The following is a 14,801-nucleotide window of genomic DNA, read 5'->3' as shown; positions in this document are numbered from 1 at the left end:
CAAAATAAAAAAAAAAAAACATAAAGAGCTGCGGATGTAGCTCAGTGATAAGCCCCCTTGGGTTCAATCCCTGGTACGAAAGAAAGAAAGAGAGAGAGAGAGAGAGAGAGAGAGAGAGAGAGAGAGAGAGAGAGAGAGAGAGAAAGAAAGAAAGAAAGAAAGAAAGAAAGAAAGAAAGAAAGAAAGAAAGAAAGAGAAAGAAAGAAAGAAAGAAAGAAAGAAAGAAAGAAAGAAAGAAAGAGAAATGAAAGAAAAGAAAATGTACCAGGGGCTCACTAGATACTTTGAATCTTACATGTTTTTTTTTCTTTTTCCCAATCTTTTTTTTCCCTCAACTTCTCCCTGATCTTATTTTCCCTGATCTTCTCCTTCCTGATCTCTCCTCCTTAATCTCATTTTCTCTGAGTCACCTCTACAAAAGCCCCTTGTTCCTGCTGATAGGCAGAATCACAGCCTTGGGGACAGGAGTCCTCTGTGTTTCTTTTTGCTAGCAGAACAATAAACCTTTTTTTCCCTTTTTCTCAAGACCTTGTCTTCATTATTGGATTGGTGTCAAGGATGAGGACCCAGCTTTCTGTTACAAAAAGGGGATTTATTAGCTCTCTTAATCAAGACACAAGAAGCGCAGGGGTTCTCTGTGTTGGACATTACTACAATGACAATAACCAGTGGAGTTGCACAGATTGAGTGAAGAGTGAAACAGCTCTCCCAGAAGAAAAGGATGTCCCAGGAGAAAGGAAGAGAGATGGACTAAGCCGTAGAAATTCACTTTAGTTTTGCTCCTTAGCTACCAAGTATGCACATGTGTATGTACTCACTCTTCTTAAGATATACATAATTTTTAAACTGTCTTAAGTATGACACAACTATCTCTGAATTACCACAAATACATGCCTGTTCTCCTCCATGAGAAAAACAAAACTTTCAATTTGGTAAAGTGTCTGTGTTAGTTTTGTGTTGCTGCTATAACACACTACCACAGTTCAGTGGCTTTAAACAACACAAATTTGTCTGGTTAGACAAATTTGGTCAGAAATCTGAAGGTAGTTTTCTGGGCTAAAATCCTGATATGAGCAGAGCTGTCATCCTTCTGGAAACTCTAGGGAAAATCCATTTCCTCAGCTTTTCTAGAGGCCACCTGCATTCTCGCTTGCGGCATGTCTTTCACCTCCCACTTTGGTCATCGGATCTTCTCTCTCTGTTTCTGTCATCACACTCACTTGGATGCTCCTGCCTCTCTTGGAAAGATTTTGTGATTTCATTTGACACCCTTAAATATTCCAGAATAATCTCCCCATATCAAGATACTTAGCTTAATCAGATTGCTCGTGCCCTTAACCATGTAAGGTAACATACTCAAAGATTTAGGCAATTAGAATGTGGATACCTTGGGGGTCACTATTCAGACAACTACAGGCTTCTTATAATTTATACAATGGGTAGTTTTTATAATATGACTAGTGGAAATCTGTGTAACAGATAATCCTGTGGAATTAATCTTTGCTGACAGACCACAGATACTACCACAGTGATACAACTTGGAGAGCAAATCCCATCTTCTGCTCCAGCCATTTCAATAATCAGGGTTATGTTAGCCTTTTTACATTTTTTTTTTAAAGACAGAGTCTTGCTATATTGTGCAGGCTGGTCTTGAACTTCTGGGGTCAAGCAATCATCCTGCCTCAGCTTCCTGAGTAACTAGGACTATAGGCACACACCACTGTGTCTGAATTTGGCCTGGTGTTTTTTTGTTTTTGTTTTTGTTTTGTTTTTGTTTTTTGCCATTCAGCACTCTATTCAGAGCTGGAGATGCCAAAACAAGCTTTCATATCAAGTGCTGTATAGAACCATATATGATCAGATTATGTTTGGGTTAATCATAGCAAGAACACAGATAGGGAAACATGGAGAGAAGAATAGAAGAGAGGAAAGAAACTACATTTAGGGATAGGAATGTGCAAGAATTTAAAACTTCCCTCTGAGACAGAGCTTTTTTTAAAAAAAATTATTTGGTACATTATAATTATGCATACTAGTGGGATTCATTGTGACATATCTACACATGCACATAACATAATTTGGTCAATTTCATTCCTCTCTACCTCCTCTTTTCCTTTCCTCCTTTCTCCTTCTGGTCCCTTCTATTTTCATGAGAACCTCCCTTCCTTTTTCTCTAGCATCCACATATGAGAGAAAATATATGACCCTTGACTTCCCAAGTCTATCTTATTTCACTTATTATAGTGTTCTCCAGTTCCACTGAGACACTGGGAGAATCAGTAATTGTCCTAGGGTTACACAGATGGTGCAAGTCATGGCAGAAGAATTAAATGAGATCCTCCTTATATTCCTTAAACAAGGTACTTATACAGTGGAAACTGTACATGTGAATTCTTTAAGGTTAACCCTTGATGTACTTCAGGGAGTGGGAGTGTCGTACTCTCTGGTCATTGTTCAGAGTATACGTTCACAGTGTAAAGTGGTGAGATTACTAGGGTGCATGAATGGAAAAATCTCCCATGGTGCCTTCAAAAAACCAGTTTCTCAGAGCTCCAATCTTGGGGCATGTGCAAATATGTCTGTGGGGTAGACATTAAGGCCAGTGGGGGTTCTCAACAACCTTATTCTTGTATCTTTCTATATGTTTAAGCCCCAAACTTGGGTAATAGGTGCAATTTGGATGTCCTTTAGACCCTCACAGAATATTTATATAATAGTTAAGTTTATCTCAGATGTCTGTTACTCTTCTTATGCAAGAAGTCCAAAGCCCTTCTCTTATATTGCTGCAAATTTCTAGTGAGGCTTCTATCTCATGAGCTGATATACTTTTTTCATATGACACCTGATGTTGACCCATTCATGAAACCCAGCTTCTTTTCTAACTCTGTCTCTCTTATTTTTTACCCCCACTTCCACCATATATACCTCAACTCAGGAAAAGCCTTGAGAAGACATGAAAGTTAAAGAGTAAATGAAAGTTTATGTGACAAGTGAAGTCTTTATTTTACCCAGGTTACATCAATTTTCTTTTAAGTGTCATTGAATGTACCATCATCAATTTGCTGGTCCTTTAACCTGTATAGGTCTCAATCTTACACTTTTTTGCTGGCTTATGCACATCGGAACTACAAACTTTCTCCCTCTGTATTTTCCCTTCCCCTTCAGAGCAAAACAAATTTCTTGATTCCTGAACATTCAAGTCATATATTCGTTACTCTCCTGTGACATGTATGATCTTAAGATCTTATTTGCTGTGTGAGTAGCTTATGATTTTGTTTTCCCAAAAGAATTACTTTCCTTTCTAAGACAATCAATTATCAGGATAGTAATATTCATACCTCATTATACAGGTTTCTACAAATCTGAGAGAAATAAGAAGAAAATAAATGAAATCCAGGGAAGAGAAATGTATGGAAACATAGTGAAGGTCATAGAGGTGATGATTGATCTTGGTCTAAGATGAAGAAGCTATAGTTAGTATGTAAGGACAAAAACAAAAGAGAAAGGAGAACATGCAAGTACGGTCAATTTCTATATGTAGAAGACCCAAAATACTACTCCACAAGAATTTTAGGCCTGATAAATTCATGAAAGTAGCAGATAGAAAATCAACATATAAAAAACAATAGCATTCCTATACTTCAAAAATGAATCTGCTGAGAAAGAAGTCAGGAAAACAATTCCATTTATAATAGCCCCCAAACAAAAAGAAAACAAAAATAAACAAACAAACAACAAACACTTGGGAATAAATCTGACCAAGGAGGTGAATGAACTCTACAGTGAAAATTATAGAACACTGAAATAAGAAATTGAAGAAGACCTTAGAAGATGGAAAGACAGAATTGGATAGGCAGAATAAATATTGTCAAAATGGCCATACTATCAAAAGCAATATACAGATTTAATGTGATCTTCAATGACATTCTTCCTAGAACTAGAAAAAATAGTCCTAAAATTCATATGGAAAAATTAAAGAACTGGAATAGCCAAAGCAATCCTGAGCAATTAGAGTGATGCTGGAGGCATCACAATATATACTAGGATTCTATAGTAACAAAACCAGCATGGTTCTGGCATAAAAACAGACATGAAGACCAATGGACTAGAATAAAAGACACAGAGGCAAATCCATAGATTTGCGTGGGCTCTCTCTCATTCAGAAGCAAGGAGGTTCACGGAACAGGGTAGAGGAGAGTGTGGCTGCAAAGTCGCTAATGAAGACCTCTGGAGATCAAGCAGGAAGCAGGTCTGATTTTATTGCACAGTTATTATGTATATATATATTTAGGCAGTAGCTAAGCAGATTACAGGTAGCTACCAATGCAATTTCTGCTAACTGTTCTTGCAGCGACCAATCGAGGAGCTGGCTGTGGAGCAAGTGCAGGGACTGCAACACATGGCCTCATGCCCAGGGCTGTGCCTACAGGGTAAGTGGTTTGCCACTCACATGCCTAGCACAGGGGAGTGGTTTGCTACTCAGACACCCTTAATGTATGCCATGTATGCAGTACTCCATGCACTTGTGCTCACATCCGGTCATCTGATCTTGACAAAGGTGTCAAAAGCATACTTTGGAGAAAAATAGCATTCTTAACAAATGGAGCTAGGAAAACTGGATATCTGTATATAGAAGAATGAAACTAGATCTCCATATCTCACCCTGCACAAAAATCAACTCAAAGTGGATCAAACACCTAGGAATTAGATCAGAAACACTGCCACTGCCAGAATAAAACATAGGGGTCAACACTCCAACATATTAGCATGGGCACCAACATCTTTTTAATAAGACTCAAAAAACTCAAAAAAATAAAACCAAGAATTACTGAGTGCAGTGGCACAAGCCTATAATTCCAGAAGCTCAGTACGGTGAGGTAGGAGGATTGAAGTACAAAGCCAGCCTCAGCAAAAGTGAGGCACTGAGCAACTCAGTGAGACCCTGTCTCTAAATAAAATACAAAATAGGGATGGGGATGTGGCTCAGTGCTCAAATGCCCCTGAGTGTAATCCCTGGTACCCCCAAATTAAAAAATAAAACACACACACACACACTCCAAAATCACTAACTAGGATGGCATTAAATTTAAAAAGCTTCTACACAGCAAAGGAAACAACAGCATGAAGAGGGAGCTTACAGAATAAGAGAAAATATTTGCCAGCTACTTTTCCAACAAGGGATAAATATCTAGAATATATGGGGATCTCTAAAGACTCAACACCAAAACACCAAGAATCCAGTCAATAAATGGGCAAAGGAACTAAACAGATGCTTCTCAAACGAAGAAATTTAAGTGATTAACAAATATATGAAAAAAGCATTCAACACATCCTAGCAATCAGGGAAATACAAATCAAAACTATACTAAGATTTCATCTCGATCCATTAGAATGGCAACCATCAAAAATACAAATAACAATAAATGCTGGTGAGGATGTTGGGGAAAAGATCTATTCATGCATTGATGATTACTTCAAACTAGTACAACTACTTTGGGAAGTAGTATGAAAATTCCTTAAAAGACTGAGAATGGGCTGGGATTGTGACTCAGCGGTAGAGGGATCGCCTCACACCAGAGGGACCTGGTTTCAATCCTCAGCACCACAAAAGGCATTATGTTGGGCCCATCTACACCTAATAAATAAATAAATATTAAAAATATGATCCAGCTATCTCACTCCTTGGTATTTATCCAAAATAACTAAAATCAGCATACTATAGTGATACATGCCTACCAACGTTTATAGCAGTGCAATTCACAAGTCCATTATGGAACCAGGCTAGGTGTCCCTCAACAGACTACTGATAATGGAGTTTAACCCAGTCACAAGGAAGAATAAAATTATGTCATTTGCTATTAAATGGTTGGAACTGGAGAGCATCATACTGAATGAAATAAGACAGATTCAGAAAGTCAAATGTTCTTTCTAATATGCAGAAGCTAAAGAGGAAAAAGGAACTTTTAAAAAGGGGTAGGGTCTCATGAAAATAGGAGGGAGAACAATGGACTAGAGGAAAAAGATTGAGAGGGAGAGAGGAGGAATGGGAAAGGGGAGGGACAGTGGAATAAAGTTGGCCAAATTATGTCAATGTGTGGTTTCTTTCCTCTGCATTTCTCATCATTTTACATTTCTGTACTTTGGCCTGGATATTATAGTCTGATCAATTTCCCAAGCTTCCTTTTTTTTTTCCTCTCGGTTGCAGCTTTTTAAAAATCTACACGTTGAGTTTTTTTTTTTTTTTCAGTTGTAGTTTTTAGTTCTGATATGCCATATGTTTCTTTGGCATGGCTTCATGTTGCCCTCCAAAATCTATATTGTAGTATAATAAGTTACCACAAACTCAGTGGCTTAAGACAGCACATATTTATTATCTCAAGTTTCTCTGTGTCTGAATTTTGGGTGCAGTTTAACTGGGTTCTCTGCCAACTAACACACCTCCAGGTGTCAGCTGGCCTTCATTTTTACCTGGTGATTTTGGGGAAGAATTCACTTCCAAGATCACCCAGGTTGTTGGCAGAAACAAGTTCCTCTAGGCTTGTAGGGCTGAGTTCCTTGTTTTTATTTGACTATTGGCCAGGGCTCACTCAGCAACCTGCCATGTTGCCCCTCCATCTTTAAAGCCACCAATGAAAAATCTCTCCACATCAATTCCCTCCTCCACTTCAATCTCTTTTTTTTAGCAGAGCCCAGCCTTCTTCATTGCACTAGGCCTACCAAGGTAATCTCCTTTTCTTTAAAATTTTTTTTTTTTTTTGCTGAAAATTGAACCCATGGCCTTGTGCATTGAAGACAAGCACTGTACCAACTGAGCTTATCCCCAGCCCTTATTCCCCTTTTCTTAACACTGACTGTACCACAGAGTATAACATGGTCTTGAAGTGATCATTAGTTATTCACAAACCTTCCTATGCTGAAGGGAAGGAGATGATGCTGGGTGTGTACAACAGTGGGCATCTCAGAGACCGTCTTGTAGAATCAGAAGTAAACTGTGACACTGGCCTTTCATGTATTTGAATATATTAATCATTTTAAAATTCTTGTCTAAAAACTTTGTTTCCTGGATTACTTGGACATTATCTTGTTTTCACTGTCTGTTTTGTTCTTGGTTTTCCTTCATGACTTTTTTTTTTCTTGTATCCCTGAAGATTTTAAAATGAAGTTGAATCTGATATGTGACAAATTAGAAAAAATGCTTTGAGTCTCTAAAAGATGTTATTTTCTTCTATGAGGTTTTCCTTTTCTTGTTGAAGAAAGAGGTACTTAGATCATAATTAAACTTATTCATCAGAATTTTAAATGTTTCAAGGTTGCATTGGTCTCTGTGAAGGTAGGCCCATTTCTGGTTCATCCTTACTCCTCAGGTTAATCAATAGCTGATGTCTGCATATTATCAAATGCCTTCTTATTCTTAGATTTTTAAAAAAATTAAAAAAAAATTTTTTAGTCGTCCATGGACCTTTATTTTTTATTTATTTATATGTATTGCTGAGACTTGAACCCAGTGCCTCACACATGCTAGGCAAGTGCTCTCCTACTGAGCCACAACTGCAGCCCTCATTCTTAGATTTTTAAATTTTAATTTTTCTTTCCTTAGCTCTTTGATTCTGAGTAAAGCTCTTCTCAGTTTCTCATAATGCCACTTTTGAAATTAGTGTACTCTTCTTGTATGGCAGGGGTGGCCCCAAAAGCCTGGCTCTTCTTTCCTGAAGGTTAATCCCACAATTCATTATTACCATGGCACTCTCTGATTCTTTAACAATTTCAGCTATTTCAGCAAACGATTGGCATTACACAGCCTATGCCACCAGACCAGAACTTGAAATAGTGGAGTATCAAACAAATGGAGACATATTAGGCTCTATTTTGGAAGTCAGTAGAGTTGAATTTCTACCTCACATCAAAAGCTAGAAATTATTTCATATGAGTTAAATATTTTAAATATATGAAATTTAAATATTATATTATAAAAGCACAAGCAGAAAATTAGAAAGAAGTATTTATAATGTTAAAAGATAGCTAGACCATTTGTTGTAATTTGTCATATAAATTTTAAGACCTCTAAATGAGAAAGTATATCAAAATCTTTCAAAATAAATATTCAAATCAGACAAATATTTGCAACATATACCAGAAGATTACTCTCCATTGTATATAAAGTGCACCAAAGTCAATAAATGCATAAATACATGCAGAAGATGCAAATGGGAAATTCACTAAAGAAAAGAATAAATTGCTAGTAAATATGTGAGATGTTTACCTTTATTCATAACCAGTTAATAATATTTTATCTACTTGAATGGAATAAGATGTATCTGATGAAAATGTCTGAAGGATTTAGAGAAAATCTCTGTTAGAGTATATATTGATACAGGTTTGGGGAAGACAATTTGTCCATATTCATCAGGTTTTAAAATATAAATTTTCTTTTATTCTAGAAAAAAATTAAAATATTAAAATTATGTATATATTTTTATTTTATTTTTTCCTCCAAAGCCAGGGCTTCAATTCAGGGCCTTGTAAATGCTAGGCAAGTGTGCTATCACTGAGTATCCCCAGCCATTTTTAATTTTACTTTGAGAAAAGATCTCATTAAGCTCTTCAGGCTGATCTTGAACTTGACATGCTCCTGCCTTAAGCTCCTGAGTAGCTGGGATTACAGGTGTGTGCACTGTGTCTGGCTAAATGTCTAGTGACTATGATAAATAAAATACTCATGTAACCTATGAGGTTTACTTCTAGGAATCTATCCTATACAGGGATGTCAGCTTAATCTTATTTTAGTGCCATTTTAATTTTTTAAAAATTTAATTTTGAAGACATTTCAATTGGTCACAATTCTGCTCTGGGTAATCAAGGGGCAGACATGGTATATTCTTGGGACTAAAAGTACATGGGAAGTAGTAGTGCCATCTCCTCTGAAGCTGAGACAGTGTTGAAAGCAGCTTACTCAGTATGGGGTAAGGCTTGTGACACCCTCGGAGGGCCAGGATGGTCAGTGGACGTGACTCCTGGACCGAAAGAGCTGCAGGACAAACTGGAAGGATCTGTGAGAATGCATGAAGTCAGTACCCCCAAGAGATTCAAAAGTTACCCCAGGATCTGAAAGGGAGGCTACATTCCAGTATATATGCACATTTGAAGAATTTGACATTTAGTTTTAAAGGGAGACTATATTCTAGGCATGCACATTTTAAGAATTTAACATTTATTTTTTAATGGAAGTGAGGCCTTATTTTATATTTACAGGTGAATGAAGCCTGGACGTGATGCTTTCATTTATTTTTTGTCCAATTTTTTTTTTTTTTGAAATAAGAAAGAAATCAGTACCTGCTCCCACTTAGATAATGAGGAGCAAGAGGTTGGCGTGTGTGTGGACAGTACATATCAGAATGTTCCACATCTCTTACATAATTTTTTTAACTCCATCAACTGTCCTTTGATCATGCCCAAGCAGTGCCCCAGGGTTTCCCTGGATTGCTGATAAGGTACAGGGCCATTAATCTAAGCCTTTTGGTCTTCAGCAAGAAGCAGAAGACCCAGGACAGTCTCTGGACTTACCATAATCAAGATTTTTCTATACACTTAGTGCTGAGCAAAAATTGAGGACATGCTGATGTTATCAGGTTATTGAAGAATAGAGTGTGCGGAACAGAAGTGTTGACGATTTTTAGTGCACTCAAAATAGTTTTTCCATATAATCTATTCAGAAGTTTATTCTGGTTTTGAAGATGAGTGTAGATACCTGATTGCAATTCTGGTATGTCACAAAGCTCTCTTGTGACCTGTGGCTGTAAATGACGAGATTGATATGGAGGACACAAAGCTCTAGGAATCTCAGTTTGTGTCTTAGCTTGGAGTTTAGGGAGGCAAATGGATGGTCAAAGAGCCTCACTTCTGCTCCTAATGGTCTCAGTACTAAGAAGAATCATGTGAGCCTAATGAATGAAGCACAAAAAAATTTCTGTAGTCTTCCAGGCTCATAAATGTTATCCCAAGCTGTAATTTTCAACCTAAGAGTTATTTCTTCTAATCCTTATATTTAAATTTTTGTTATTCTCTTATGCCAGAGCATTTGAGGTAAAGAATATGGGTCGGATAGTAGTTAGGAGAAAGTTTACATTTTCTTTAATGTAGCCTCAGTTGTATGCTTTGTTTTTATTATTACACCACCACATGCAATACTAGACATTCGTTGAGTTTACCTGGGTAATCTAATCTTCAGCAATCTGGGGTTACTGATGGGATCACTTTTTTAGTAACCACTCACATCTCATATGATTTTGTTCCCCTTACCTTAATTCCTATACATATTGGCAGTGATCAAAACTTCACATAGCTCTAGTGTAAATAAGATAGGTACTAATTTGCCTGTTAAATTTCTTTTTCTGAAGTCCAGGGATGGTCAGTTCAGATCTGGTGTGGCCCTTTCTAGTTGCTGGCCACACCTACCACATGGCCTTCACATAAGCATCCTAGGTGGCTGCCCTAGTTTCAGCCATCATGTTCACCATAAAGAAAAGTGTGGACATTTTCCTTCCCTTCAGGCATACTTCCCAGAAGTTTTACTCATTTTATTTTCGGTATACATACTATTGCCTAGAATTTAGTCATCAGATCAATTCTACTTGTGAAGAAAACTGGGAAATATTTCTTCATGTGCTGAGGAAAAACTGGAAAAATCCTATTACAACCCATAGGGAGAAAGGGATTATAGATAAGGATGAAAATGGGTAATGTCTGCTCTAACTTATGCCTCCAAATTTCTTAAAAAAATCCCACCCCTCTCATTTCTGTCATGTGTAGAATTTTTCAGAGGAACTCTCAAAATGCTCCCAGATAAGTAAGTCAGGTATAGTGTCTTTGGTACTCTTTTTCTTCTCTAGACCTTCTTTTTTAAAAATATTTTTTTAGTTGTATGTGGACACAATATCTTTTATTTGTTTATTTTTATGTAGTGCTGAGGATCTAACCCAGAGCCTCTCGCATGCAAGGCAGGCGCTCTATCACTGAGCCACAACCCCAACCCTCCCCAGCCCTTCTTGATGATATTTTTACTCATGAAGACATTTTTGGGACTCAATATCATGGCTGTCAGTGCTTCCATGAAAATAGTGGCATTTATTCCAAAATGTAATCCCTATCAACAGTGCCAAATGAATTAAGTGGAATCCTTTGAGGTATGTGACTTTCTTTTGGAAAAGGGAAAGATAACACCTTGATTGCTCTGTTACCCCTTATCCCTTGAGAACCAAACAGTATTGCTTCTTTTTCTGTCTTTCAATATCTCTCATACAATATCTTCTTCATATTTACATTTCAAATCTTTTCTCTTGAGCAATTATTCTCATGTAACTGGTACCCTTCCAAATACTGCCACACCAGTTAACTCTGTATACCTGAATCTGAACTATGATTTTAGGATTTAGTTATAAGCCAAGCACCCATATTTCACTTTGTGAGCCCATTGGCTGGCAAAGTGACTGGCATGTATAAACACTAAATAAATTCATGTTGAATAAATGGATGAACATGTGTTCAAGTAGGATCAAAGCGGAAGCTTATTATGCCTTGGAATGGTTAGCCACCCCTCAGAGTCTCAATCAGAACACCGCTGCCATTCTCAAAATTCTAAGTTAAAATAAAATACAGAGCAGCATACTACTTTCTGAAGAAAGATGAAAAAAATTATCTCCAATTTGGGAAGAAACAAAATTACAATTCATTAATTTAAAAACATCATTCTAGTGTATTTTCTAATAATGCTAGTAAAATAAAAAGATCTACCTTTCAGTAATTAATTGACTCTCATTAGTCATTCTGAATTTCCATCTAGCACTGTATACTTGACTGATAATCACAATGGATGGAGGCATGGATAGATTACAATCTTCTAAGGTTAGATATTAAATGCAGAATCAAATAAGGTTTTATGACTTTATATCCTCATTGAGAAGTTTCAAAATCCTTTAGAGACAATCATATTGTACTTAGTCTAGTTATTTTTAAAGGTATCCCTTTCATGAACTGTATTTATTTTTCCTCTCCTCAAGAGCATTTATCTTCTCTGCTGGTTCTCACATTAATAAAGCAAAATGAACCAGCTGCAGTGGTACATGACTGTAATTTTAACTAACCTTGGAGGCTGAGGAAGGGAGGGCATTTGCTTCCCTATATAAACTTTGAAATTAGTTTTTCAATATCTGCAAAATAACTTTCTGGAATTTTGATTGTGATGGCATTGAATCAGTAGATTAAATAGGGAAAAGTAAGTATCTTTACAATATTGCATTTCCCTATGAGTGAGCATGAAACATTTACCCATTCAGGAAACTCCTCCATATGCAGGTACATTAATTGGTGCATTTAGACCTTTGACATCTAAAAATGATTATTGATTTAGTTGAATTAATATTTTCCATATTTGTTACTTTTCTGTTTGCCGTTCTTGTTCTTACTTTCCTATACTTGCTTTTCATTCTTCTTTTAATTGAGATTTTTTTGTGTGTGTGGTTCTGTTTTCTTTACCATATCAATTATTCTTATTTTTATGGTGATTGTCAGGATTTGCAATATGGCTTTACACTCATCCAGACACTTTCAATTAACATTATTCTGTTCTACAGATAATGTGACTACCTTATAATAACAAAGTAATCCTACTCCTCTCATAGTCCATGCATCATTGCTGTCATTTATTTCCCTTATGTGTAGCATACAAAAATGTGTGTATGTGTGAATGCACAGTTTATACTACTATTTTGAACAAGCTGTTAGCCATTAGATCAATTAAGAATATGTAAAAATTTTATTTTACTTTTACTTATTTCTATTTTTTGATGTTTTTCTTTATGTAGACCTAAGTTTCTGACCTGTGCTATTTTTCCTTCTCTCTACATAACTTATTTTAATATTTCACAGAAGTCAAGTCAATGGCAAAAGTGTTCCTCCATTTTTGTTTGTCTAGGAAGGTCTTTATATCTCCTTCACTTAAAAAAAAAAAAGTTTTTTAAACAGTATCTTGCTATGTTGTCCAGGTGTGTCTTGGACTCCTGGCTCAAAATCCTAACTTGAAACTACAGGTATGTGCTACTGTGCCCAGTTGGATTTTCTTTTGCCTTTTCTCTCTTCCTTTTTTATTTTTCCCCCTTGAAACTAAGGAATAAACCCAGAACCTTGTTCTCTCTGAACAGTGTCTCTACCCACTGAGCAACACCCCCGCAGCCCTTTTATTTTTAATTTTGAGACAAGGTCTCACTGAGTTGCATTAGCCCACCCTTAAACTTGTGATCCTCCTGAGTAGCTGGGATTACAGATGTGTGCCACCATGCTAGCTCTCCTTCACATTTCTTTTTTCTTCATTTTCCTTGCTATTGCTAGGGATTGAACCTAGGGCCTCACACATGCTAGCCAAGTGCTCTACCACTGAGCTATACACCAGCCCTCTGCTTCACTTTTGAAGAATAATTTTGCAGAGTAAAGAATTCTCCATCGTTGTTATCCTCCCACTTCCCCTCAATACTTTAAGTGTTTTACTCCACTCTCATTTTTGTTTGCATGGTTTCTGAGGTGACTTCAGTTCTAATTCTTATCTTTGCTCCTATATGGGTGTAGTGATTTTTCTTCTGACTTCTTTCAGGATTTTTTTTTAATCTTTAATTTTCATAATTTCAAAATGATACACCTATGTATAATTTTCACAGACATTTATCCTTCTTGGGGTTCCAGATCTGTGGTTTGGTGTCTGACATTTACTTGGGGAAGTCTTCATTGTTTCAGTTCCTTCTTTTTTTCCTTCTACTCTTGTCTTTCTGGCATTTCTGTTTCATGCAGTTATGTGTTTTGTAGTTGTTCCAAATTTCTTGGATATTCTGTTCTGGTGTTTTGTTCCAGTTTTTGTTACTTTTGTTTTTCAATTCCGAGGGTTCTATTGAGATATCCTCAGGCTCAGAGATTGTTTCCTTGGTAGTCTCTAATCGATAATGAGCTCGTCATAGGCACTCTTCATTTCTGATACAGTACTTTTAATTTTAGAATTCCTTTTGTCCTTTTTTTTTTTTTTTTAGATTTTCCTCTCTCTGCTTACAGTTCCCACCTGTTCTTGCTCCATGTGTACATTATACATTAGAGCCCTTTGCTTATTAATCAGTGTTATTTTAATTTCCCCATCTGATAATTCTAACATGCCTGCCATATCTGGTTCTGATGCTTACTCAGTCTCTTTTAAACTCATCATTTTTTTTCCCTTTTAGTATGCCCTGAAATTCTTTCTTGATAGCTGGCATGTTTTACTAGGTAAAAGGACCTACTGTAAATAGGCCTTGAGTAGTGTGGTGGTAAAGTTGGAGGAAGGTGAGTGTTATATAGTCCTATTTTAGGTCTCAGTGCTTTAGTGAGTTTATGCCTCTGGCTTGTAAACTCAGAAATATTCCTTATTTTTTTTCTCCCTGATCAGGTGGAGTAGTCTGTGTAGAGAGGAGTTGATTCAGACCTTGTTAAGAAGAACAAAGTGGCAGATTTCAAATGGTTTCCTTTCCCCTCCCCTGCTGGAAACACAAGGGATTTTTTTGCTGATAATTTTTGTGAGAATCTGTTTGAGCTCTGGAGGTAAAATTCACAAATTTGTGAGGCCCACCCTATAATTGGGGTTTTAACTGGAGTTTTGAACTCTCAGACTTGTCTGCACTTCTCTAACAATTTGTTAATTTCAGTTCAAGTTTTTCAACTCCAGCTCTGGGTCCTGAGGAATTTCCTGCTTTGGTATATTGTGATTTGCTGCATCCCCCATCCTTCTCTCCAGT

General features: G+C 36.7%; 1 protein-coding gene across 2 annotated transcripts in view; it reads left to right on the top strand.

The window, feature by feature from the left end:
* The window catches only part of Rnase10 (ribonuclease A family member 10 (inactive)), a 101,907-nt gene that overhangs the window by 29,451 nt on the left and 57,655 nt on the right, over positions 1–14,801 (top strand). The window lies entirely within an intron of this gene.

This window comes from Ictidomys tridecemlineatus, chromosome 5 (genome assembly GCF_052094955.1).
Source record: "Ictidomys tridecemlineatus isolate mIctTri1 chromosome 5, mIctTri1.hap1, whole genome shotgun sequence".
NCBI classification, from domain to species: domain Eukaryota; kingdom Metazoa; phylum Chordata; class Mammalia; order Rodentia; family Sciuridae; genus Ictidomys; species Ictidomys tridecemlineatus.
The sequence above is the reverse complement of the archived record's forward strand: the minus strand, read 5'-3'. Positions and strand labels throughout refer to the sequence as shown.